This window comes from Bos indicus x Bos taurus, chromosome 20 (assembly GCF_003369695.1).
Source record: "Bos indicus x Bos taurus breed Angus x Brahman F1 hybrid chromosome 20, Bos_hybrid_MaternalHap_v2.0, whole genome shotgun sequence".
In the NCBI taxonomy this organism is placed as follows: Eukaryota; Metazoa; Chordata; class Mammalia; order Artiodactyla; family Bovidae; genus Bos; species Bos indicus x Bos taurus.
Window position 1 is genome coordinate 50268074 of NC_040095.1, and position 27676 is coordinate 50295749.

A 27676-nucleotide genomic window follows, 5' to 3' on the forward strand; every position below is an offset into this window, starting at 1 on the left:
CACCGTATGTATTTAAAAGTTACCATTTTTTTGTATAAAGTGTCACATCTATAGCCATGCTTTGAAGCGATAGTTTGGTTGTTATGTTGTGTCCAATTCTTGGGACCCCATGGCCTGGAGTCTGACAGGCTCCTCTGTCCATAGGATTACCCAGTTAAGAACACTGAAGGGGGTTGCTGTTTTCTTCTCCAGTATATCTTCCTGTTCCAGGAATCAAATTAGGGTCTTCTGCATTGCAGGAGTTCTCCTGCATTGCAGCTGGAGTATTTAAAGTAAAATTATTCAAAGTATTTAGACAAGATTTCCCTGGCTCAGCAAGTTTAAGTAATTTACATAATTTAATTGAAATGATTAAATATTGCTAGATAAATAGAAAATCATAATTTGTATCCATAGGTATTTTATTATTACCCAAAATAATGTTTGAGTCAGAAACTTGGTCTAGTATGTTTGTTATTAATCTTTTAGAGATTACCTGATAACGTAGATATAGACACTGCTTTAGATTGATATTCAGTCTTTGAAAGAAAAAAAAAAAAATTGTACCCGATGCCCTGGCTTGTCCATGCATGCTCAGTCACTCAGTCACTTTGGATTGTTTGCGTCCCCATGGACTGCAGCCTGTTAGGTTCCTCTGTCCTTGGAATTTTCCAGGCAAGTATATTGGAGTGGGTTGTCATTTCTTCCTTCAGGGCTTCTTCCCAGCCCAGGGGTAGGTGGATTCTTTACCACTGAGCCAATTGGGAAGCCCAAGCTTACACATGAGCAATACATCCATTTTTCAAGTGAACTAAAGCAATAATCTTTTAAGTCATGAATGTTTTAAATTCACTAATGACCCAGAGGGATGGTATGGGGAGGGAGGAGGGAGGAGGGTTCAGGATGGGGAACACATGTATACCTGTGGCAGATTCATTTTGATATATGGCAAAACCAATACAATATTGTAAAGTTAAATAAAATTAAATTAAAAAAATAAATTCACTAACATTTAATCTGTTGACTTTTTACAGGTATAGATAGGTAAGTTCCAGCTTTTTAGAAGTTCTAATAGAGTCAGTTCTTTGATATTATTTGTAAAGAGAAAAATTATCTTCTCTAAAAATTTTGTGTGTGTGTGAGTTTGTGTGTGTGTTGGTCTTTACCTGTATAGGAGACTATTCTGTTTTTGGAAAATCTTAGAATTAAAACTATAGGGCAGAAAGTTATGGATTCATGATCTGTACTTTAAGCAGAAGAGGTTTTTATATAAATTCATATTTTTAGATGATTTCCTCATAGAAATCTTATATAACTTAAAAAAAAAACTAAAATATTCTAATAGGTTACCCAGTATCCACAAAAATCCAATCTCTCATGAAATCTCACCTCCATTGTGCACACCTAATCAGGAGGGAAGAATGAGGCAGTAAAGTTAAACTACTACCATTCTTATAATAGCTACAAATTTACTAAATTTACCATTTACTAAATTTACTATTTACTAAATTTTCTATTGCTAATGGCTGCTGTATACCATTCAGGATTGCATAATACTATATTGAGTTACTTGTGATAGGTGCCAATATCATCTTTGACAAAGGAAGATTCTGGAATTCAGAAAAGATAACTAATTTCTCCAAGAGCAAACAATATGTACATTGCATATCCAGCAATTTAGACAGTGAAACTGAGTCAAAGTCCATTTTTCCTAATTAGTTGAATTGAATTCTTAAATGAGGCAAAAAAATAGTCAACAAGGTATAAGAAATAATAGAGACCTCATTTAAAATAAAGTCAAGAGGACAGAGGGAAAACTCTAACACCCTACAAGCCATGTTAGTATTACTAACAGAACTATGAAAGTAGTACCTGTGTACCTCCAAAAAGAAAGTTACTACTTCACTACCTAGCGGGAGGAAAGAATTCTTTTTGTCCAGAAACAGTCCAGCCAATGAGAGTCTCTCACAACACAGCCAAGCAAAAGACACTACACTTTGAATCCCCAGTTTTCAGCGATGTACTCTTCCTTTATAGTATCTCCTCCCAACTCCCCCTTCTCTTCTGTCTTGCCTGGGGTTGGCCATATATTGCATGTCCTGAAATGTAATTCTTTACTGTTCCTGAATAACTCCAATTGGTTCATGAAATAACTGGCTGCTTTATTATTTTAGGTAAATAAAAGAATAATCTATCATAATTGGAAATTACATCAGTTTCATTGAAGTAGTAGCAATATCTGATCTTGGTAAAACACCTACAAGTACCCATTGCTCTGTTGAGAAATTTACATGGTTTCTCATGTAATGGGCACAACAATACTGTGTTATAGCCTCCCTATGTACACCATTTTATATTTGACAAAATTGAGGCTTAAATGAGTAAAGAATTTAAATGAGTAAAACAATTGAGTTGCTTAATTGTTTCCAACTCTTTGCGACCCCATGGACCATAGCCCGCCAGGCTCCTCCATCCACGGGATTTTTCCAGGCAAGAATACTGGAGTGGGTTGCCATTTCATTCCTGACCCGGGGTCAAACCCTGGTCTCCCACATTGCAGGTAGAATCTTTACCCCCTGAGCCACCAGGTAATCAAAATGAGTAAAGCCATACACATTGTAAATTGTGATGCTGGAATTTGAATTCAGGCAATCTGACTCCAGAAAATAGATATTGTTGGTGAGGTTGTATCCTTTGAATTAAGAGTGCTTGACTTCTTATCTATAAATTCTATTTTTCTGCATGATTTTGGATAAGTTACTATATTAAGGTTAGGGTTCTTCAGAGAAACAGGATCAAGAGGTGTGTATATATAAATAAAACAATTTATTTTAAGAACTGGTTCATGCAGTTGTGGATGTTTGGTGAGTCCAAACTGATAGAGGCAGGCAGGATGGAGGCTCAGGGAAAAGCTGCAGATAGAGTCCAAAGACTGTGGAATTGGGAAGAAACCATGTTGCACATGAAGTCTAAAGATCATCTGCCAAAGAATTCTCTCTTGTTTTCAAGGAGGTCAGCATTTGTTGTATTCAGATCTTCAACTGATGAGGTAAACTCAAAATATGGAGGACATTTTCTGTTACTGAAAGCCTACCAACTTAAACATTAATATATGCCTCATCCAAGAACACTATCATGGAAACATTCAGAAATGTGTTTAGCCACATATCTGGGCACCATGACCCAGGAAGGTTGACACATAAAATTAACCACCAGTTTGGTACTCCACTTGTACTTCATTTCCCTTACTTTTTAAGACTAAGATAGCATTATTTTTTAATGGAGGTGAAATTCATATAAGGCAAATTAGCATTTTATCTGAGGAATTTAGCTACATTTAGGACGTTCACAATATCTTACAACTACCACTTCTATTGAGTTCCAAAATATTTTCGTCACCTCACAATGATATATTTACCCAATAAGTACCCATGACAGCTACCAGTTTTCTTTCTTTCACTGTGGATTTATCTATTCTGAATATTTCATGTTAGTAGATTTGTCTAATAATGACATATGTCTGGCTTTTTGTATTTAGCAATATTTTGATGTTCACATTGCAGTACCATAACATGTATCAGTATTTCATTCATTTTTACCACCAAATAATATTATAGTGTATGCACATATCACAATTTATTCATTCTTTCATTTGCTGATGGACATTTGGTTAGTTTCTATCTATAGGTCATTATGAATAGTGCCTCTGTGAACATCTGTGTGCAAGTGTTGTGGGGTTTTTTTTGGTACTTGTTTACAGTTTTCTTGGGTATATACCTATGGATGGAATTGCTAAATTATATGATAATTTCATGTTTAACTTTTTGAGCAACTGTCAAACTCTTTTCCCATGTCTGCATCATTTTACATTCCTCCAAGCAATGCACAAATATTCCAATTTCTCCACATTCTCTGCAATGTTTGTTATTTGCCATTTGTGTGAGGTAGACAGATTAATGCTCCATATCAAAGATTTCCATCTCCTAGTCTCGGAAGCCTGTACTTATCACCTCACCTCACCTCATCAGGCAAAAGAGACTTCTCAGGGCTCAAGCTCAAGAAACTGAGATGGGGAAATAATCCTGGATAAATGAGCTGTGTGCTTAGTCACCCAGACATATCTGACTTTTTGCAACCACATAGACTGTAGCTTGCCAGGATCCTCAGTCCTTGGGATTTTCCAAACATGAATGCTGGAGTGGGTTGCCATTTCATCCTCCAGGGGCTCTTCCTGACCCAGGGACTGAACTTGCATCTCCTCCGTCTCTTGCATTACAGGCATAATTGGGTGGGCTCTATGTAATCACAAGTGTCCTTTAAAAAGTCAGAGAAGGAAATGTGAGGACATTAGCAGAGAGTCAAAGTCAGAAAGCTATTTAAAGTTTTAGATTTCTATTTTTAAGGATGGGAAAAGGCACAATAAACAAAGGAATGCAGGCCACTTCTAGAAATAATTGAACATAATGGCGATCAAAAAGATCTTCCCCTAGATCATCCAGAAAGAGCAGAGTCCTGACAATGATTGATTTTAGCTAACTAAGGCCCATTTCAGAATTCTGACATGGAGAATTATAATAAATCTGTTGTTTTAAGCCACTTTTTATGGTAGCTGTTACAGAAGTAACAGGTTACTAATACATGTGATATATTCAAAAAGCCAAAGCCAATTCATGCAAAGCCAAAGACAACTAGATAATTTTAAAAGGAAACAGAAGAAAAAGTTAGCCTACCTGTAGAAGAAGAAGGGTAAGAATTACAGTGGATTTCTCATCAGATATTGAGAATCAAATGAAATATTTTAATGTTTTGAAAGGAAAAAACAGAATAAAAGCATGATGGTGGCAGAAAGTGATTCCTGCATCCTAAAGAAATGAGTTAGTAGTATTTTGGGCAGAAGTTGAATGTAATTTATTCCAAAGAGTTGAAAAAATAAGCCGTTGATCCAGCTCAGTGTTGAGTCAAGCTGCCATACTGCACCTTTCTTCCTACTGTAGACTAGAGCCTGGTTTTTACTGCACTTAATTACAAAACATGTAAAAAGCAGTGCACACAGGAATTCATTTGTATTTTTTTTCCAGATAGGATTTCATAAATGCTTTTGCAAATCTGTCCTTAAAGGGCAGTTATAACTTTTTTTCCATTTTTTTCCTTACTATGTTGCTGTTAAACTGTTGGAAATTTAGAGATCAATAATAACACCACTACCCAAATACTGAACAATTGTGAGTAACACAGAAGACGCAGGTGACAGCTGTTAATAGTGAATACTTACTAGATGACAATGACTATCTAAGCATTTAATGCTTATTACCCATTTACATTTTACAAAAAAAAAAAAAAACTTGATTAAGAAGGTTGTGTCATTTTCATTTAAATTTGAGGCAACTGAGAAACAGAGTGGTTAAGAAACTTGTCTAAAATCACACAGCTAAGGAGTCAGAGCTAGGAATCACATCCAGGTAGTATATATTCAGAGGTTTAATTTTTTTATCTTTAAATCCTTGGCTGGAGACTGGAGCCCATGAAAATATTGCCAAACGGACATAGCAACACTCTCCCACTCTTCAAGGCTGGACAGAACCCTCTATTTCATCATAGGAGAGCGCCTTGAATACACTTTTACTGCAAGCTGGCCAATTCCAAAATAGCACAGAAGAAGCAAATAAGTGGCCCTTGGTTGTTTCAACCTATCTGACTAATCAAATAAAATTACCTCTGTTCAAGAAGGAACCAGTGAAGCTATGTGTGTTTCTGGAAGACAGATTTCTCAAGGAAATATGAGAAGTTCGGAAGGAACGCTCCCTTAATAACTAACAAATACACCTTATAAGGTATTATGTGCATTTCATTTGTGATTATGACTATGCTACACTATGCATTGCTACACTATAAGTTTATAGACTTGTGCTTCTGGTGGAAAAAGGGAGGCTGATTCTAGATGGAAATGATATGTAGTTCATCAACTTAAAATTTTATATTGGAAAAATATGACATCATGGTTGCATATAAATGAACCAAAGCAGTGCTCATAGAAGTTAAAAGAGGAAAAGTGGTGGGAGAAATGAATCACAATGTGACACACAGGGTGGATATGCTGAACTAAAAAAAATTATTCACAAAGAAAATGGCAATTTAATTTCAATAAAAATTGCAATTCATATAAGTGAATATTTCCTAATTGTTTTCATTTTATACATGTTTTAAAAATATGTTTCATATTATAAATGCATGAAAGTTAAAAATGAAGTTCATGCCATATTTTGTTTTTGAAAATATAACATTATCATGAAACTCATTAAGTAAACAGTGATGAAAAATTATTTTTGTTTTTGACTCCTTCAGGAGAACTGTGGAAGTAACTCAGATAAGAGTAAAGTAATTTTAACCTTAATCTGAAATTTATTTAGGACCAACTGGTATTTAAAAGTGTGTTAATTATCTAATCTAGTATTGTTTCTCAAGAAGAGTAACACCAGTGACTTTTGCCATGATATAGCTAAGATAAATTAAGATTTTTTATGATTGCTTAAGTATAACAATTATCATAAGTACATAAAAGTATAAGTATTAAGTACTATACAATATTTCATAATATACATGAAACAAATTATTTCAGATTTTTTTTGTGACTTGCATGTATTCATTTTATAAAAATGAAACAACTTTTGTCTTATTTTTATCAATATTGAAATGTATTTAAAATCTCCTGCTTCCCTGGGGCTGCTGTACTAAAGTATCACAAACTAGATGACGTAGAACAAGAGAAATGTATTGTCTTTTGGTCTCTAGACTAGAAGTCAGTGATTAACGTGTCATCTGACTTACTTTCACTAGAGGGCTGTGAAGGAGAGTCTGTTCTATGACTCTTTACTAGTTTCTGGTTATTTGCTGGTAATCTCTGGCATTCCTTAGCTTGTAGAGCATGACCCTGATCTCTGTGTTTATTTTCACTGAGTTCTCACGGGGAGTCTGTAATGAAATGTCCCCTTCAAATTGGTTTAGGAATCCCACCCTACTTCAGTATAGCCAGCAATTCCACCCTCAACAAATCAATTTTCAAATAAGATCATATTTGGTAGTATTGTGGTTAGGACTTCATTATGGATTAAATCGGATCCCTCTCAGTATTCACATGTTAAAACTGTAACACTCAGTACCTCAGAATTTGCCAGTATTTAGAGACAGAGACTATAAAGCCATAAATAATTCGAAAGGAGTTTATTAGGGCAAGCCTTAATCCAAGACAATTTATATCCTTTGAAGATAGGAGATTAGAGCCCAGATATGCACAGAGGGAAGACCCTGTGAAGACACAGGGAGAAAGGCTTCAAGTGAAACCAACCCTGGAAAATACCAATACCTTGATTTCTTAATTCTAGCCTCCAGAATTGTGAGAAAATATATTTCTGTGTTTAAAACACCAAGTCTTTGGTACTTGTTATTAGTGAGCTAATACAAACTTCAACAAATAAATTTTTGGAAGATACAATTTGACCCATAATAGAAGGTTAGCTTTTCTCAGTTTTTCCTTTTTTTCCTTCAATAACATTACTATATTTAGTCAATTTTTTTGACTTGCCTTTACTTATGGTTAATACTAATTTCATGTTTAAAGCGATTCACCTGTGGCATTCTAATTAAGATGAATAGTTCTTACTAATATTATAATTGTGTGTGAAAACAGAAAGATGGTTAATTTAGAGAATAATTATTTTATTGCAAATTTATTCAGAAGGCAAAAATAGAACTATTAGAATTTAAAAGTACATTTAAATCCAATATAAATAAAGACTTTTCAAAAATTACATAGTTATAATAATATTGCCTATCACTTCCATAAGTAAAATGGTCAGGGATATTGAATACTTAACAATAAAGGACTTTGTAGAATACAACTGAGATTTTGCAGAAAGTTAAATCTCCTCCATTTATTCCCCAGCTCAAAAGTTCTATAAGTTTTGTCTTAAAGTAGATGTAAAAAATGTGTGTTTTAAATTTATATTTGATTTTACATCGATATACTTTAAGGGCTTTCCTGGTGGCTCAGACGGTAAAGAATCTGTCTGTACCACAGGAGACATGGGTTCAAACCTTGGGTCCGGAAGATCCCCTGGAAAAGGAAATGGCAACCCATTCCACTATTCTTGCCTGGAGAATTCCATGGACCGAGGAGTCTGGTGGACTACATTCCATGGGATCACAATGAGTCAGACATCATTGAGTGGCCAACATTTTCATATATTAAACTGTATATTTGACTTCCCATAAGATATGAAAAAGAGCTATTTAATTTATAGCATTTTATAAAAATACTAATATTTCAATAAATAATATACTTGCTTATTTTATAATCTGTAACATCCATATTTATTTTGTTATTTTATTCCCATAATTTAAATTATTTTCAAACACCACCTTCATCTAGCACAAAATAGCTCATAGAGCACTGGTTCTCAAACTGGTTCTCAAACTTGGTTCCAGATAGTATCACTTACAGAGATTACACTAAATTAATTCCTGGGGCTTGTCTCTAAGGAATTTGATTAATTAATTCAGGGAAACAAGGTGTGGGATTTTTCAAAACTATACCCTAAGCATCTTAAGGTGTGGGGAAGTTTAAGAAAATCAGTCTTAAAGGTAGCTTTTGATGAAAATGAGTCAGTAGAGAAAGATAACACATCTAGGTGAAGAAGGAAAAAAGAGAACACAATTCAGAAGAAAACAACTGTCCAGTTTTTGACAACATGTTTCCAGTATTTTAATTCTGTTCAGTTCAGTCCAGTCGCTCAGTCGTGTCTGACTCTTTGTGACCCCATGAACCACAGCACACCAGGCCTCCCTGTCCATCACCAACTCCCGGAGTATACCCAAACTCATGTCCATCGAGTCGGTGATGCCATCCAGCCATCTCATCCTCTGTTGTCCCCTTCTCCTCCTGCCCCCAATCCCTCCCAGCATCAGGGTCTTTTCCAATGAGTCAACTCTTCACATGAGGTGGCCAAAGTATTGGAGTTTCAGCGTTAGGATCAGTCCTTCCAATGAACACCCAGGACTGATCTCCTTTAGGATGGACTGGTGGATCTCCTCACAGTCCAAGGGACTCTCAAGAGTCTTCTCCAACACCACAGTTCAAAAGCATCAATTCCTTAGCGCTCGGTTTTCTTCACAGTCCAACTCTCACATCCATACATGACCACTGGTAAAACCATTCTGTAGTGAAAGATATAAAACCAAAAATGTTAATGGCTACTCTTTCTTCCATGTTTTAATTTATCTGTGTCTGTATTATTATAGCTTTTGCTATAGAAAATTTTTAATATGCAATAGGAAGCATTTATTTTTATTGTAATGGAAAACTTTTATATAACCAAAATAATACAAGTCATCATTCATGTATTTGATATTTTCCTGGTGTTAGTTTCCACTCATTTAAGCACCAATTACTTAAAACTTTAGAATTCCCAACTTAAAATGAGAAAAGTCTTTTGAACATCTACATCTGTTCAAATCTCACAGATGGCCTTTTGTGCTTTTTTCTAAGTTCTTTATAATTATGTGTGACACTGTTCTTCTTTGAGAGTTGGTGTGAATGTACTAAAACATTATATTTTAACTTGAATTCAAACATATTCAAAAAGGTTTGCAGTAAAAGCTGTAATCATATCCTCTGTATGTGTAGCTCTAGGGCCAAGATTAATTTTTCTTACATTGTCTTTTGCTTACTGCTAAAACATTTTTTCTAAAAGTATTGTCATTGATTGGGAAAAACAAATATAGCTCACTAAACACAGATCCCAGGGCAAGACAATTTGTCTCATTTATGATAATAAGTTTCTAAATATCTACTCGAGTTTTAAGATTAAATGAGGATAGAAACTTTTGTTGTATCTCTTTTATTTATTTGTTTTTTATTTAAATATCTGGTTTTAACTTACCATTATAATTAATATAGGCAATATACTATGAGTTCCACTATTTGTATAATATATGTAGTTATAGGGATTGAAACACAGATAAATAGGCTGCTTTCCAACTTATTTGTTATTTGATATAAATACATTCTATTGAAATTTGAGTAATAATAAAAGCTAACATTCTGAATACTAATGCTCTGAGTGACTTTATATATCTTTATTCAATTCTCATTATGATTCAGTATTTTAGGTAATTTGATTACAAATGAATAAATAAGGGAACTGATACAGAGAGAAATAAGGAACTTTGAAGAAAGTTGTGGAGGACTAAGTGAAAACCTGGGATTTGAAATCAGTATATTATATAAACTGACATTCTACCCACCTATACTTGTCAAATAAGGAAAATCACAAGAAAGTCTCTTAAAGCACTGAATGAAAATTTTACCAACAGACTCTGTACTTTCAGTAATGACAGAGTAAGTGTTCAGGCCACTGCTTCAGCTAAGGAGAAACAATAAAATCTAAATAAGAAATATTAAAAACATTTTTCCTGAAGGCATGGGTGAATGTGGTAAAATTATAACCCCCAAGATAATCCCATGTGCTAATGCCTGGTACAGTCAGTAACTCTAGATACTGTACCTGTGCATTTGTTAAGGCCAAACGGACTTTGAAATGTCATTAGTGCCATTTAACAGTTGACTTTAAGGGAGATTATCCTGAATTATCTAGATAGGACAATGTAATCCAAGAACCCTTAGAAGAAGAAGTTAGAAGACACAGAAGTTTCAAACACAAAAAGAATTCATATTGCCTTTGTGGCTTGAAGTTGCATGGAGCATGTGAATGTGTGAAGGCAATGACTCCTGTCCACCACCAGAAAGTGCAGAAAGAATCCTGAGACTCTGTTGAGAACCACAGCTCTGCCAACACCTTGATTTGGGGTTTAGAAAACCAGGGGAAGAAATCCTGTCATGTTCTGCTCCAACTTGTAACCCACAGAAACTGTGAGAAAGATGTCTGTATTTTTAAGATGTTCAGTGTGTGATAAATTCTTGTCATATGAATATAAGATTCATATAGAGAGCTGGTCTGAAAATTAGAGAACCCGTCATTTGGGAAGGCTTTACCCTGGGGACATTAACTGATTCAGAAGAAGAGGCTAGGAGAGCAAATGATGCAGTGTCACCTTACATCCTAAGGAAAGCAAAAGTAGAACCTGGATCACACCGCATTTCAGACTGTGCTAAAAATCTAAACTTTGGATGGGGACCCTGAAGACCTATACCTTAGATTTAAGACTGGAATCAGTAAAAGAGTCATCATGTGAGCTCTAGCATGACTTCAGTCACTGTGTGAGTGCCAGTGGACCTCATTCCCTGAAACTGGGTTAAGCCAGTGAATCTCAACTGGTGGTGATTTTTTCCTTCAAGGAACATTTGGCAGTGACTTGAGATATTTATGGCTGTTACAACCAGGGAAAAGGAGCTGCCGTATTTTTCTAATGAGCAGAGACCAAGAAGGTTGCTCAATCCCCTAAAAAACATAGAATAGTCGCCCACGACAAATATTTATCTGTCCCCAGTTGCCAATAATCCTACAATTCATACATCCCTGTGTTAAACTGATCCCAGGTGGTTATTGCCTCCAGATGTCTACAAAAGGCAAAGACAAATCTTATCTGGAATAATTTAATATTATGCTAGACCTCAAGTATCACTACTAACAGTTTTATGAATAAAATATCTCATGTAAGATAAAAATTAATGAAGCAGTTGAAAAGATAAGACAGGATAAAGGATACAAAAAAGAAATATGACAATTGAAGGTGATTCAGAGAACTTCTTGATGATCAGAATCATCATCAACTTTAAATAATGGTCTGTTCTACTCAAATGATAAATAACATGATTTAAAATTTTGGCAAATTACTGGGACACATACAAAATTACATAACAGAATTACTAAATAGAATAATAAAGGCACCAAATAAAATTACCAAAACTGATAAAAAATGCAGAAACTGGAACTGAGAACTCAATCAGTGGGTTTAAAAGCAGAGTATATAAGATAAAGGGAAAATTAATGAGGGAGAGGCTATGGGCCAAAGAAGAGCAAAAATCCAAAGCAATTTTTGAAAATGTGATATATAAACTATTGAAAATTGAATTAGAGCATATATAGTTATTTAGAATCTCATAAAGAGATAAGAAAAGTAATGAAGCAGAAGTTATCTTTGAAATGATTATGGCTGAGATTTATTAGAAATGAATGAAACATAGATATTTATAGATTAAAAAATTCGACAACTTTTCAACAGAACAAATGCAATGTAATTTGCAATTATATAACTACTAGTAGCAACATAAGATTGGAGATAAAAAGTGTAAAAGATAGTAAAAAACCTGCATAAGAAAAATGATATACTCTATTCAGAGGAACAATCAAGAACTGATTGCTACAAAGAAATAATAGGGGCCAGAAGACCATGAAATGTCTTCAGTTAATGAAAGAAATTAAAATGGCCAACATAAATTTCTTGACAAAGTTGAAAGGTGAAATCAATTCACTTTCAGACAAAACAGAAAGGACGTGATTATCAGAAGATATAAATTAAACACTAGATTATTCTTCTAAAGGAATCAGTTCAGTTCAGTTCAGTTCAGTCACTCAGTCGTGTCTGACTCTTTGCAACCCCAAGAATCACAGCACGCAGGCCTCCCTGTCCATCACCAACTCCTGGAGTTCACCCACACTCATGTCGATCAAGTCAGTGATGCCATCCAGCCATCTCATCCTCTGTCATGCCCTTCTCCTCCTGCCCTCAATCCCTACCAGCATCAGAGTCTTTTCCAATGAGTCAACTCTTCTCATGAGGTGGCCAAAGTACTGGAGTTTCAGCTTTAGCATCATTCCTTCCAAAGAAATCCCAAGGCTGATCTCCTTTATAATGGCCTAGTTGGATCTCCTTGTAGTCCAAGGACTCTCAAGAGTCTTCTCCAACACCACAGTTCAAAAGCATCAATTCTTTGGCGCTCAGCCTTCTTCACAGTCCAACTCTCACATCCATACATGACCACGGGAAAAACCATAGCCTTGACTAGATGAAACTTTGTTGGCAAAGTAATGTCTCTGCTTTTCAATATGCTATCTAGTTTGGTCATAACTTTTCTGCCAAGGAGTAAACATCTTTTAATTTCATGGCTGCAGTCACCATCTCCAGTGATTTTGGAGCCCAAAATATGTAGTCTGACACTGTTTCCACTGTTTCTCTATTTCCCATGAAGTGATGGGACCAGATGCCATGATCTTCATTTTCTGAATGTTGAGCTTTAAGCCAGCTTTTTCACTTTCCACTTTTACTTTCATCAAGAGGCTTTTTAGTTCCTCTTCACTTTCTGCCATAAGGGTGGTGTCATCTGCATATCTGAGGTGATTGATATTTCTCCCAGCAGTCTTGATTCCAGTTTGTGCTTCTTCCAGCCCAGCGTTTCTCATGACGTACTCTGCATAGAAGTTAAATAAGCAGGGTGACAATATATAGCCTTGACATACTCCTTTTCCTATTTGGAACCAGTCTGTTGTTCCATGTCCAGTTCTAACTATTGCTTTCTGACCTGCATATAGGTTTCTCAAGAGGCAGGTCAGGTGGTCTAGTATTCCCATCTCTTTCAAAGTTTTCCAGAGTTTATTGTGATCCACACAGTCAAAGGCTTTGGCATAATCAATAAAGCATAAATAGATGTTTTTCTGGAACTCTCTTGCTTTTTCCATGATCCAGCAGATGTTGGCAATTTGATCTCTGGTTCCTCTGTGTTTTCTAAAACCAGCTTGAACATCTGGAAGTTCACGGTTCGTGTATTGCTGAAGCCTGGTTTGGAGAATTTTGCGCATTACTTTACTAGCGTGTGAGGTTAGTGCAATTATGTGGTAGTTTCTAAAGGGATACTAGAACATATTTCATATTTCACAGATACTGGAAGAAACAACAAGGCCTGAGATGCTAAATATGTGGTAAATTGAAATGGCTGCTGACTAGATAAATAATATCATATATAAATAAATTATAAAATTGCATGTAAGTAATGGAGGGAGTAAATAGTGTTCTAATTTTTCTGTCTTGTCTAGAAGGATGAGTTACAGTTCTAAATAAACTAAGTGTTACTATCTTCTTTTTTTAACTAATAACAAAAAAGAAATAGGAATCATAATTTGAATTCTCCAATTTTCCTTTTGGAGATAGTTATCAGGAAAAATATATACTAAAATAGACTGATCAACAGTTAAATCATATAAGCAATCAATATTCTATTTAATGTTTCTTTTTAATTAGTACTGAACAGAAACTGTTATGAAAGACCTATTCAAGATGTTGTCCATTGAGTATTCTATATTGCAAGTTTCTGGTTAACTTACAGTACCACAGCTGACCAAGATAAAAATGGAAGGTCAATGATCATATGTATTTTAAGAGATTAATAATGCTTATAAAATAAAGCAATTAATTAGCCTTTGTTTTAATTTTTGTTTGCATACATAATTTACTGCTCTAGCAGTCACTATAGGTCCTATTTGTACTACTTCTAGAATGAAGGTCAGAAGTTCTTTTTTGTTCTTAGAGCATTTGAATAATAAATCTCTTGAAAAATCTGTTCAATTTTACTGAAATAAACCAAAAAACCTTTGTGAACTTTGAACTGCTGTCTGTTACAAAAATATCATGTCTAAAAATTACAGTACACCTAGTAGAATGGCCAAAACCCGAAACATTGACAGCACCAAATACCAGTGATAATATGGAGCAACAGAACTCTGATTCATTACTGGTGGGAATGCAAAGTTGTACAGCTACTTTGCGAAGAGAGTTTTCAGTTTCTTGCAAAACTAATCATACTTTTACCATATGATCTAGCAATGGTGTTCTTTGGCATTTACCCAAAGGAGTTGAACAGTTATATTTACACAAAAACCTGCACATGGATTTTTAGAGCAGCTTTATTTAGAGTTGCCAATACCTGGAAATAACCAAGATGCCCCTCAGTAGGTGAATGGATAAATATACTGTGATACATCCGGACAGTGGAATATTATTTAGTGCGAAAAAGAAATGAGCTATAAAGCCATGCAAATCCATGGAGGAAACTTAAATATATATTACTAAGTGAAAAAAGATAATCCGAAAAGGCTAAATACCACATGACACTAAATATTGTATTCTGGAAAAAGCAAAAGTGTGAAAGCAATAAAAGCAAATGTAGTTGCCAGGTTTGGAGATGAAAGATTGATAAACAGGCCAAGTAAAGAGGATTTTTAGGGCACTGAAAATCTTGCCATATGATCTTATAAAGGTGTATAAATGTTATTTAACATTTGTCAAAACCCACAGAATATACAAAACCAAGAGTGAGCCTAGTGAAACCATGACCTTTGGGTGATAATGTTGTGTCAATGTAGGTTTATCAATTTTTAGTAAATGTACTGCTGAAGAATGTTGATAGTAGGGAGGCTATGACGGAGGGAGTGGTGAGTGGAGATAAATGAAAACTCCCTGCTTTCTGCTCAGTTTTGCTGTGAACCTAAAATTGCTTTAAAAGATAAGTCTCCTTATGGTTAGCAGGGGGATGAATAGGAAGAAGAGAGAGAGAATTTGGGGAGGACATGTACACACTGCTATATATAAAATGGATAACCAACAAGGACCTACTGTATAACACATGGAACTCTCCTCAGTGCTATGAGGCAGGCTGGATGGGAGGGGAGTTTGTGGTAGAATGGATACACGTGTGTGTGTGTGTGTGTGTGTGTGTATATATATATATAGATATGCGTGTGTGTATGCATATGTGTATATATATATGTGTGTATATATATATGTGTGTATATATATATTTGTATATCTGTGTGTATATATATATGTGTGTGTGTATATATATGTGTATATATATATGTGTGTGTGTATATATGTGTATGTGTGTGTATATATATGTGTGTGTGTGTATATGTGTGTGTATATATATATATGTGTGTATATATATATGTGTGTGTGTGTATATATATATGTGTGTGTATATATATATGTGTGTGTATATATATATGTGTATATATGTGTGTGTGTGTGTATATATGTGTGTGTGTGTATATATATGTGTATATATATGTGTGTGTGTATATGTGTGTGTGTATATATATGTGTGTATATGTATGTGTGTGTGTGTGTGTGTGTGTGTGTGTGTGTGTGTGTATATATATGTGTGAGTCCCTGCACTGTTCACCTGAAACTATAGAAATATCATTAATCGGCTATATCCCAATACAAAATAAATTCTACTGAAAAATAAAGATTGAAAAATCATGTCTGAAATGAGTGTATGTTATAAAATATGTCTTTATGCCTTAGAAGAGAATCAAATCTATGGATCTTAGTTTATTCTGTCTGCCTCATGACCCTAAAGAATATATATCTATTAATGTTATTTTTTGAAACACATATTGTAGATTTGGCATATAATTTCATTAAATTCATACAACATAAATAGGTCACAGTTAAGGATCAAAGAAAGATTGAGTTGTGTTAGTTTCAGCGCTATCATGGATAAAATAAATGGTAATGGTGTCTTCAGAGTTTCCTGCATCATGTGGTTCTTGCTGTTAGGTCAAGTCGTGTCTAACGTTCTGTGTGATTCCATGCACTGTAGCCTGAAAGACCCTTCTGTCCATGGAATTTTCCAGACAAGGATACTGGAGTGATTCGCCATTTCCTTCTCTGGGACATCGTCCCAAAACAAGGATCAAACTCATGTCTCCTGCATTGGCAGGTGGATTTATTTTTACCACTGAGATATCAGGGAAGCCCTTCTGCACCATAGTAAAGCATATGATGTTTCAAAACACCATAAAATGTATGATTAATTCATCCATTCTTTATGTAATCAACAACTAGCAGCATAAGCTTAGATAGCACTTGACAGCTGACAAAGTGTGCTCACATCGAGTTTTATTACTTTTTCTTTAATCAGAAGCCACTCAATTATAGGTTGAAGGTCACAGACTTTTTGGATAGGTGAGAAACTGAAGCTGAAAGATAATTTATGTTTGACATCAAACAGTTAAGAATTGTAAGAATAGCTTTCATATCTAGAATTTCTTTTCTGTTTTACTGTTTTACTTCATGGAAACAATCAGAAGTCTTAATATATAGCTGAGAACTATCTTAAAGAGCACAAAATCTTAACAGACTAAAATTAAGCTGATAATGGTTTATATTACTGAGAATATACTGAGTTGAGTATTATAAGCTTCTGATAAAAATGGTAAAGTTCTATTGGAAAGCAATTTGAAAATACGTGATTTCTTTTTAAATTTCAACTCAGTTATTTTTTTCTTAGTAATAAGTTATTTATTTTTATTACTATTCTGACAATAACACAGCTGAATTTGTGGTTTGTTGTTGTTAGTCACTAGTTATGTCCGATTCTTTATGACCCCATGGACTGCAGCTCGCCAGGCTTCCCTGTGCTTCACTGTCTCTCGGTATTTGCTCATACTCATGTCCGTTGTGTCAATGATGCCATCCAACCATCCCATCCTCTGCCACCCTCTTCTCTCTCCTGCCTTCAGTCTTGCCCAGCATCAGGATCTTTTCCCGTGAATGGGCTTTTTGCATCACATGACCAAAGGAGTGAAGCTTCAGCTTCAGCATAAGCCCTTCCAGTGAACATTCAGTGCTAATTTCCTTTAGGATTGACTGGTTTGATCTCCTTGCTGTCCAAGCGACTCTCAAGAGTCTGCTGCTGCTGCTGCTGCTGCTAAGTCACTTCAGTCGTGTCCGACTCTGTGTGGCCCCATAGACGGCAGCCCACCAGGCTCCCCTGTCCCTGGGATTCTCCAGGCAAGAACACTGGACTGGGTTGCCAGTTCCTTCTCTAATGCATGAAAGTGAAAAGTGAAAGTGAAGTCGCTCAGTCGTGTCTGACTCTTAGTGACCCCATGGACTGCAGCCTTCCAAGCTCCTCCATCCATGGAATTTTCCAGGCAAGAGTACTGGAGTGGGGTGCCATTGCTTTCTTCCTCAAGAGTCTAGAAACAATCTAAAAATAGAAGAATGATTAGTTGAATCAAAGATGGACTATTATGCAGTCATATAATTTGATAATTCAGTTTTAAAGAATTTGTAGTGACATCAAAATGCAATTTTGGGGGAAGACATGAAATAACATGTTAACAATAAATAATTCTAAATTCTCTATTGCAATGATTATTAATTGAGACCCCAGTTCCAGAGTGCCTGAGCATATAGTCTGTCTTTGGTAGTTGCTACTTCTGTGGTGCCAAGAAGCTTACATAACTTTTGTGTGCCTCAGTTTATTCAACTGTGAAATGGACAAAGAAGTAGGATATATTGCTCAAGTTGTGAGAATCGAGGAGAGGATAGTCATAAATAATTGAAAAAGTGAAAGTATTAGATGCCCAGTCATGCCCTACTCTTTGTGACTTCACGGACTGCAGCCCATCAGGTTGCTCTGTCCATGGAATTCTCTAGGCAAGAATACTGGAATAGGTTGTCATTCCCTTCTCCAGGAAATCTTTCTGACCCAGGGTTTGAACCCAGGTCTCTTGCATTGCAGGCAGACTCTTTAACATCTGAGCCACCAAGGAAGACCCAACAGCTGAGAAATGTTCTCAAAACAGTACATTTACTTATTATTATCACCTCATGAACTGAGAGTATTCTTATTTTAATTCTTTGTCAAATTTCTTTTCCAGAAACTGTATTTCAAGAAACCAGAGCAAACTATCCCTAAACTCACTCACCAATTCTAAATCTCTTTCCTTTTCCCACTTGTAATTACCCTTGAAAAATATTTCAAAAATAGAGCAAAAAAAATGACCTTTCTTGAGTTAGTATCTCAAAGTTTATAATCAACACTGGGGGCTACAAAGATACCAGGAATGATGACTATGCCAAGAAGTGTCCTAAACTATGCCAAGAAGTGTCCTAAACTCAGGCTTTAACTAGGGGGTGAAGGACAGTGGCTGTGTTATCTGTCCACTGGGCCTTCATGGCCACCTTAGCTCTTAGCATCTGACTGAACTGCTGCTCTAGTTTGAATATTCCTATAGATGTTTCCTTTATCCACTCTCAGGCCCAGTTTGGGATTAACATTTTTTAACTAATCCTCTCTGTTCTGTTGTCTTGGGCAGTTTATAGACAGTCACACAAACCTATAATCTAATAGTAGTTCTTTCTGCTTCCTATTTTTCTCACAAATAATACATATAATGCACTTTGTGCAAAACTGATATAGTTATGTGGATGTGACTGAGGGCTGTGGGAAGCATGGGAATTTATTTATTTTGTATCCAACCCCTTTCTACCTTTTTTACCTTTGTGAAATTTTGAAATGTTCTCCAATGAATATGACTTGCATTTGTAATAATAAAAGAGGCTATAAAATGAAAGTCTTATAAACTTTTTAGAGAAGAGAATTAGCAATTATCTTCTTTACAGTAGCATTATATTTTCTGATCTTCCTTTGGGTTACTATAGAGACATGTTGAATTATATGGTCCCTCAAATACAAAGTGCTTTTCAGTGTTTACAAGCTATATTTAAGGGATGCCCCAGTGAAATGCAGCTTCACTTAGGGTGATATTTTACAATAACTCTCTGCCAGAATGATGTAACAGGAATAGAAACACCAGAATTATACACTTTGCTCATATGTGACTCAAGGTGTATAAACACATATGGGTAAAAACACTAATCTAGCATCAATTTTAGAGTTTTCCCTTAGAGAGTAGTTATTTTCATCTGCACACTCATTCTTCTTTTAAACTTGGTATGCAAGTACGCACTATTTCCTGAGTGAATATGGATATACATCTGCTTCAAGGGGACATATGTACGCAGTTGCTAAAGACTGCAGCTATGCGTACTCATATTTGGCAAGGCATCTGGGTGGATTTATTTTACCTAATTTAACTGCAAAATGTATGTGTTTCACTTGAATTTGTGAATATTTAAATCAATTGCAAGTTCTTGATCCTGCCTTGACTTGGGATTGATGACATTATACATTATTTTTCATAGTTACAGTTGAAAATGTAGGGGTGAGTTATTGTGTATTTCGACTGTATGTATTTAAGGAAACGTCACTTATTTATTGTTAAAGACCATGATCTGTAAAACAAAGAATGATTTTAAAACAGAGGTGTCATAACATGGCTTCATGTGAGACTGCAGAAGTGGAGTAGCTTAAAGATGTACAAGATACCAGCACACACATAAACACACGACTCCATGTTTCAGGTTATTTACTTAAGACAAAATCATACTGATCCCATATCCCATGCCAGGCAATGTCATTGTTGCTGGGGATTCAGGGACGCACAAGATATGTTAGCAACTTCTAGGAGCTCCTAGGGCAGGATGGAAACATAAATAAGTAGAGCCCAATTGGGTAGATTTTATGATGCATGCTCCAATAGTATGAAAATGGTGAGAGAAAACGCTCAAGGGTATAATCATAAAACAAAAGGTGATGGGCATGTGTCTCTAAAAAACCTGTCCACAGAAGACTCATTTTGGAGATGTCACAAAGGTCATTCCATTCCATTTCACCCTATTCTCCATAAATGCTAGTGCTGAGGCAGCAGCACGTAGGTGAAGAAACACACACAGACTGCATTGTCTCAGCATCTGAGGTGTTTTTGTTGGGGGTGGGGGAATGAACTGAGAGATTGACAGATATACACTCTTGATAGTATGTATAAAATAGGTAACTAATGAGAGCTTACTGTAGAGCACAGGATCTCTACTCAATGCTTTGTCGTGACATAAATGGGAAAGAAATCCAAAAGAGAGGAGATATTTGTAAACAAATATAGCTGATTCGTTTTACTGTACAGCAGAAACTAATGCAGTATTGTAAATCAGCTATACTCTAATAAAATTAATTAAAAAAATAAGGTGTTGTTGAAGGTGAAGTTGAGAGGCTGCTATGCTTCTTTGAACCTACATGGCCCTGAGAAGATTCAGTGAAGCCAGTGTCTCTCAGATGAAGCTCTAGCACTCAACCAGCCTGCTGTCTATTACAGAAAACACCAAATAAGCATATTGTTGACATGGAGAGCAAAAGAGCTGAAGTCTAAAGTATGCACAGAGCACTGGGAGAAGCACAGAGAATAGAGTAACCACCCTCATAGGAGGGATTTGTCCAATAAATGTTTAAATATATGATGCATCTTGCTTTTAGATACATTAACGTAAAAAGGTATTTTAGGGTTGAAGAAGTTGTGAAATTAAAAGTGCTCATAAAGAGTATGAAAAATCTTACTAGGTATAGATGATAGGCTTTTATCTGTTAAGATAACAGCCAAGTTGTGATATCTAAGAAAGGATAATTATTTTGTGATTGCATTGGGGATACAAATGTGTATTTACATGGTACATAGGTATATTGATAAATACAGTATGACATTTTTCTTGGTCAAGTTTTGTTAAATATGTTAGTATATTTTCTCAGAAGACAGTAATTTAATCTGTTATATATTAAATGCATCCTTATTTAACTTGAAACATTTATGAGATAATTTTTGAAAGTTATAACTATTTAATCCCAGTATGTAAATTTTCTGAATATTGCACACAATATTCCTATGTATATTTTCATGATTTATTTTAATTTTATTTGTGTTTAGTTTTAGTGAGATATAACTGACACACAGCACTGTATAAGTTTAGACTGTATAGTATAATGACTTTATTTACACTTATTGTGAAATGATAATCACAATAAGTTTAGCTAACATCCACAATATTGTATAGATACCAAAAAAAGGTTTTTATTTGTGATAAAACCTGTTATGATTTATTGTCTTAGCAGTTTTCCAGTAAACAATAGGAATTGTTAACTATATTCATCATATTGTATGTTCAGTTCAGTTGCTCAGTTGTGTTTGACTCTTTGCGACCCCATTAATCACAGCATGCCAGGCCTCCCTGTCCATCACCAACTCCTGGAGTTCACTCAAACTCATGTCCATCGAGTCGGTGATGCCATCCAGCCATCTCATCCTCTGTCGTCCCCTTTTCCTCCTGCCCCCAATCCCTCCCAGCATCAGAGTCTTTTCCAATGAGTCAGCGCTTCGCATGAGGTGGCCAAAGTATTGGAGTTTCAGCTTTAGGATCAGTCCTTCCAAAGAACACCCAGGACTGATCTCCTTTAGGATGGACTGGTTGGATCTCCTTGCAGTTCAAGGGCCTCTCAAGAGTCTTCTCCAACACCACAGTTCAAAAGCATCAATTCTTTGGTGCTCAGCTTTCTTCACAGTCCAACTCTCACATGCATACATGACCACTGGAAAAACCATAGCCTTGACTAGCCGGACCTATGTTGGCAAAGTAATATCTCTGCTTTTGAATATGCTATCTACGTTGGTCATAACTTTCCTTCCAAGGAGTAAGCGTCTTTTAATTTCATGGCTGCAGTCACCATCTGCAGTGATTTTGGAGCCCAAAGAAATTAAGTCTGACACTTTCCACTGTTTCCCCATCTATTTCCCATGAAGTGATGGGACCAGATGCCATGATTTTAGTTTTCTGAATGTTGAGCTTTAAGCCAAATTTTTCACTCTCCTCTTTCACATTTATCAAGAGGCTTTTAGTTCCTCTTCACTTTCTGCCATAAGGGTGGTGTCATCTGCATATCTGAGGTTATTGATATTTTCCCAGCATTCTTGATTCCAGCTTGTGCTTCTTCTAGTCCAGCGTTTCTCATAATGTACTCCGCATATAAGTTAAATAAGCAGGGTGACAATATACAGCCTTGTCGTACAATATTGTATGTTACCTTCCCAGTATTTATCTTATAACTGGATGTTTGTTTCTTTGTACCACTTTCATCCAATTCCCCCAACATTCACCACCACCCCCTACCTCTGGTAACCACAAATCTGATCTCTTTTCCTCTGAGTTTGTTTTAGGGTTTTGTTTTGTTTCTATGTTCCAAATATAAGTGAGATCATTCAGTGTCTGACTTTTTCTATTTGACACATTTCACTTAGCATAATGCTCTCAACGTCCATTCATCTGTTAAAAAGGGCAGGGTTTCCTCTTTTATGGCTGAATAATATCCAATGGAATTATTGTCATATGTATGTATGTATGTGTATACATATGTATGTATGTTTATTGCAGCTTCTTTTCCATTCATCTGTCAGTGGACACTTGAGTTGTTTCCATATCTTGGTTATTTTAAGTAATGCTGCAATAAACACTGAGTACAGATATCTCTTTAATAATCATTGTCTATTTAAAGAAAGAAAACATCCATTATAAGTACAAGTTGTAGACAGGTTTTGGGTGAGAACTAATTATTTCAGCTCCTCTTTATTACTCCATGATCTGAGTTACTAGAGGAAGTTGCGACCTGCAGCTATTTCTTCCCATTTAAGAGAGGAAAGAATAAAGGACACAATCAAAGAAGGTGTTTTATCAGAATGGGAGTCCAGCTCCTGCAGTTAACAAAAGTAATAAGACTCTTATGTTGGTAGACATTACATCATTTAAAACCCACAAAAGTTCTTTGAAATTAATGATAATATTGCATTCATATGGATATGAATTTGGAAACCAAGTCTGAGACAAATGGATTCTCAAGTCCAAGGTCACACAGCTAATAAGTAGGGGAGGCAAGAATCTAAAATCTTTCTGGAAACCATGTAGAGTCAGCTAAGTCTTTAAAGTGAAATAGTGTACATTATTTGAGGAACTATAAAGTATTCCTTTTTGTTGTCTCCCTCAAGAAAGGTATCTAAATGCCTGCTTCCTCCTGTACTGGGCAAAGTAAGAAAAGAAATTGTGGTCCACAGAGAGGAATGTTTTATGAAACCAGACTGAGGGGACAGTCTCCACAAGACTCATTTCAGCCTCAAGATTTGGGGTGGGGAGTCTCAGGATCACTTTCACTTAAGATCAGCTGGCTACAAATTTGACAGTCCCAACAACCATCTTGCTGCTGCTGCTAAGTTGCTTCAGTCGTGTCCAACTCTGTGTGACCCCATAGACAGCGGCCCACCAGGCTCCACCGTCTCTGGGATTCTCCAGGCAAGAACACTGGAGTGGGTTGCCATTTCCTTCTCCAATGCATGAAAGTGAAAAATGAAAGTGAAGTTGCTCAGTCGTGTCCGACTCTTCACAACCCCGTGGTCTGAAGCCTACCAGTCTCCTCCGTCCATGGGATTTTCCAGGCAAGAGTACTGGAGTGGGGTGCCATTGCCTTCTCCAAACAACCATCTTAAGGTTTGATAATTCTCTGGAACAACTCACAGGGCTCAATGAAAGCAATATATTTACATTTACAAAGCATTATAATGAAAGGATACCAATTAAATTCAGCCAAGGGAAGAAACTTATAGGGCAGGACCGGGAGTGACCATAGTGGTTAAGAACATGCTTGCAAATGCAGGAGACATAAGAGACATGTTTTGATCCCTGCATCGGGAAGATCACCTGGAGGAGTGCAAGGCAACACTCTCCAATATTCTTGCCTAGAAAATCCCATGGACAGAAGAGCCTGGCAGGCTACAGTCCATAGGGTCACAAACAGTCAGACAGGAATAAAGTGACTTGGCACACATGCAGGAGGGGTCTACAAACAAATCTTCCAGCCATATTCTGTCTGGAGTATCAGAATGTTTTACCTCCTGTCAACCATAATGTTTGAAAATATGCGGAAAATATTGCAAACCAAAGAAGAGCACCCAAGCTTTTGATGTCTAGAATTTCAGTTGGAGCTTGACACATACAGGCTGCTTGCCTGACCTTTAGTCTCTAACCTCTCCCAAAAGTTTCGGTTAATATATGTACTTTCTAAAATCTCCCATCACAACTTATGTTATTAGATTGTCTGGTGGTCGATGACCTAGCAAAACAAAGATACTCCTTCCAGAATGATATCCCAGGAGTCTATAAATCAACTCACAATAACTAAAGTCTTGCATTATTCACTACAGAATGTCATATAAATTTAACTTAAGGAACTAATATGTATAATGCTTTTAAAATTTTAACATTTATTCCTTGAATAAATACCCAGTGAAGTATAAATTATAAGAACAACAACAAAAATCTCTGTAAAGCGCGTGCCATCATTAAATTACAAGAGCTCTCACATTATAGGGAGAGGGTGATAGGGTGGATTGAAAGAATGGTATGATTTTTAGACCTTTATTTACTATTCTATTTTTTGGGGACAAAACATGCTATAGCTTCTTGTAATCTACATTGTGTAACTGGTTACTTACATTATTTTCTAAAGACCTAAACAGATGTTCTTTTCAGGGAATGGAAATTGAGGGTTTGCTGATTTTGAGTAATTTTCTCAATAAATGTGTATCTGATAAACATATATTAGCTCAAATAGCCATTCTTAAAATGCAGGATGCAGTCAAAACATGAAAAACTTAGTTGTCTCTAGGGCTCTGCTTGTGAATTAAACACAGAAATATTTTATGAAAAGCCCAAATGATAGAAAACTTTCAATTTAAATAGAATTTCCTCTATGGTATATGCCTATTTTTCTTAATGGATACACACTAGTCTTTTAGGCAATTTCAGGAAAAATATTAATATTTAGACAAAAGGATCTATATTAAAGAATATTAGAGCATTATATGGGATTGAGCAGGAGGTATTTCTCTGATTGCCAAAACCATGAAGCATTGTAATGATTCGGTTTCTTTGAACCGGATAGAAACCTATCTCTTAACCCCATTTTACATGCTTTAGCAGATAATACAAATATTTATTCCAGAGACAGCAGTCCTCCAAGAAATGAATTCTAGGAAACAGCTGCTGTCCAAATTAAATATCTACCTACCATTTCTAAATGTGGGAGACCTGGGTTTGATCCCTGGGTTGGGAAGATCCCCTGGAGAAGGGCACAACAACCCTTTCCAGTATTCTTGCCTGGAAAATTCCATGGACAGAGGAACCTGGCAGGCTACTGTCCATGGGGTCACACAGAGCCATACATGACTGAGCATGCATGCATGGCACCATTCTAAACTTGCCCGGTATTCTGGGTCACATTTGCACATCCTTCCTTCTTTAGGGTGTATTCTCCAGTTACCCATATCTTCAACTCACTCTTCATCGGTCTCTCAGTAAAAGCTCAGCGCCTATATTCCCTCTGATTCCCATAGTATTTTGGTTTTCACTTCTAATAATCTGCCATTGCATTGAGTTGTACCTATTTCAGTGCCTCAGTTTCTGTTTTGAATTCTGAGAGTAACATATTCTCATTTATCCCTTTCTATTATTGGCTCCTAAGACAATCACAGTGCTTTATACAGACCCAAAAGACAATAAGTAATTGATGAATCAGTGAATATGTGACATAACTAACACTTTCACACAGGTTTTTATCAAAGATGCATTCTTCAGATGGAAATGACTTCTTGATCTTCAATAAGCTGAATAAATAATATCAAATTATAACTGCTGAAAATATGCTTAGGCAGCTGAGTTATTCAAATTATATTCCTCAGAGAAACTTAAGACAGGGATTATTAACAAGATTTCTTAGATTTACTGATTAACACCGGATGTCTCAAATAATACTGTGATTTTTAAGGTTTAATTTTTGACAAGCATTTGAGTGCCTGTGCTGCTGATTAAAAAGGAATTTAGTTGCTCCAGATAACAGATGTCCAGGATGGCAAAGTTAATGCTATGTTAACAGAAAGTTTGGAAACATAACTTGTACTTTACCCAAACAGAAATGCAGTTCTCTTACACATGGGACAGACTTTCCAAGGCTGGTGATTAGGGCTGGCATTTCTTCTAAAAGGAGATTTGAATATTACAGCTACTCAAAATATTCCAGATTCAACCTGAGTTTGATTTCAAATACCCTGAGAAAGATCGCTTTGGCCTGAATACTTTGTTGGAACCAGTTTCAGGAAAAAAATGGACTTCAATATGTTTACTAAAGAACATCACATTTAAAACATTCATTATTGCAGTGTTAGGTGGGACTTTTGTGGTAAATATGCTGTTTTAAATACAGTGTGGCAGTAATGAGGTCTTTAGTAGGGCAGGGTAATTTAAAAGTATATGAGTTATCCCAGTTTTAAGTTAAACTTTTTTCTCTTCTTTCTTCTATACATATGTACCAAAAAGTTCTAATTGCTTCTTAAATGAACCGTCATCAGATAAGAGAGCTTATCTTCTAATTATTTTGCTAAAAAAATCAGTACAATAATTGAACATCAGTAATATATGGAATGGGCTGAATGTCAAGGGAGAAGAGCTATTCTTATTCCATGGAGCATAAACATTTTCCTATAATACACCCACTCGTGCCAGAGAGGAGAAAGCAATGGCACTCCACTCCAGTACTCTTGCCTGGAAAATCCCATGGACAGAGGAGCTGGTGGGCTGCAGTCCATGGGGTCGCTAAGAGTCTGACACGACTGAGCAACTTTATTTTCACTTTTCGCTTCCATCCATTGGAGAAGGAAATGGCAACCCAGTCCAGTGTTCTTGCCTGGAGAATCCCAGGGACGGGAGAGCCTGGTAGGCTGCCATCTATGGGGTCGCACAGAGTCAGACACGACTGAAGTGACTTTGCAGCAGCAGCAGCATGCCAGACAATGAGAAACTCCCTCATCGTGCTGAGGTATTCTGTTTAGAAAATAACCTAAATAAATCCTTTGAAGAGAAAGTTTAGGCTCTGAGGACCTGTCAACTGATGGTCTAGTTAGAATCAGATGCT

General features: G+C 36.0%; 1 protein-coding gene across 3 annotated transcripts in view; it reads left to right on the forward strand.

Annotated features, from left to right (window-relative positions):
- The window catches only part of CDH12 (cadherin 12), a 1186459-nt gene that overhangs the window by 147328 nt on the left and 1011455 nt on the right, over positions 1-27676 (forward strand). The window lies entirely within an intron of this gene.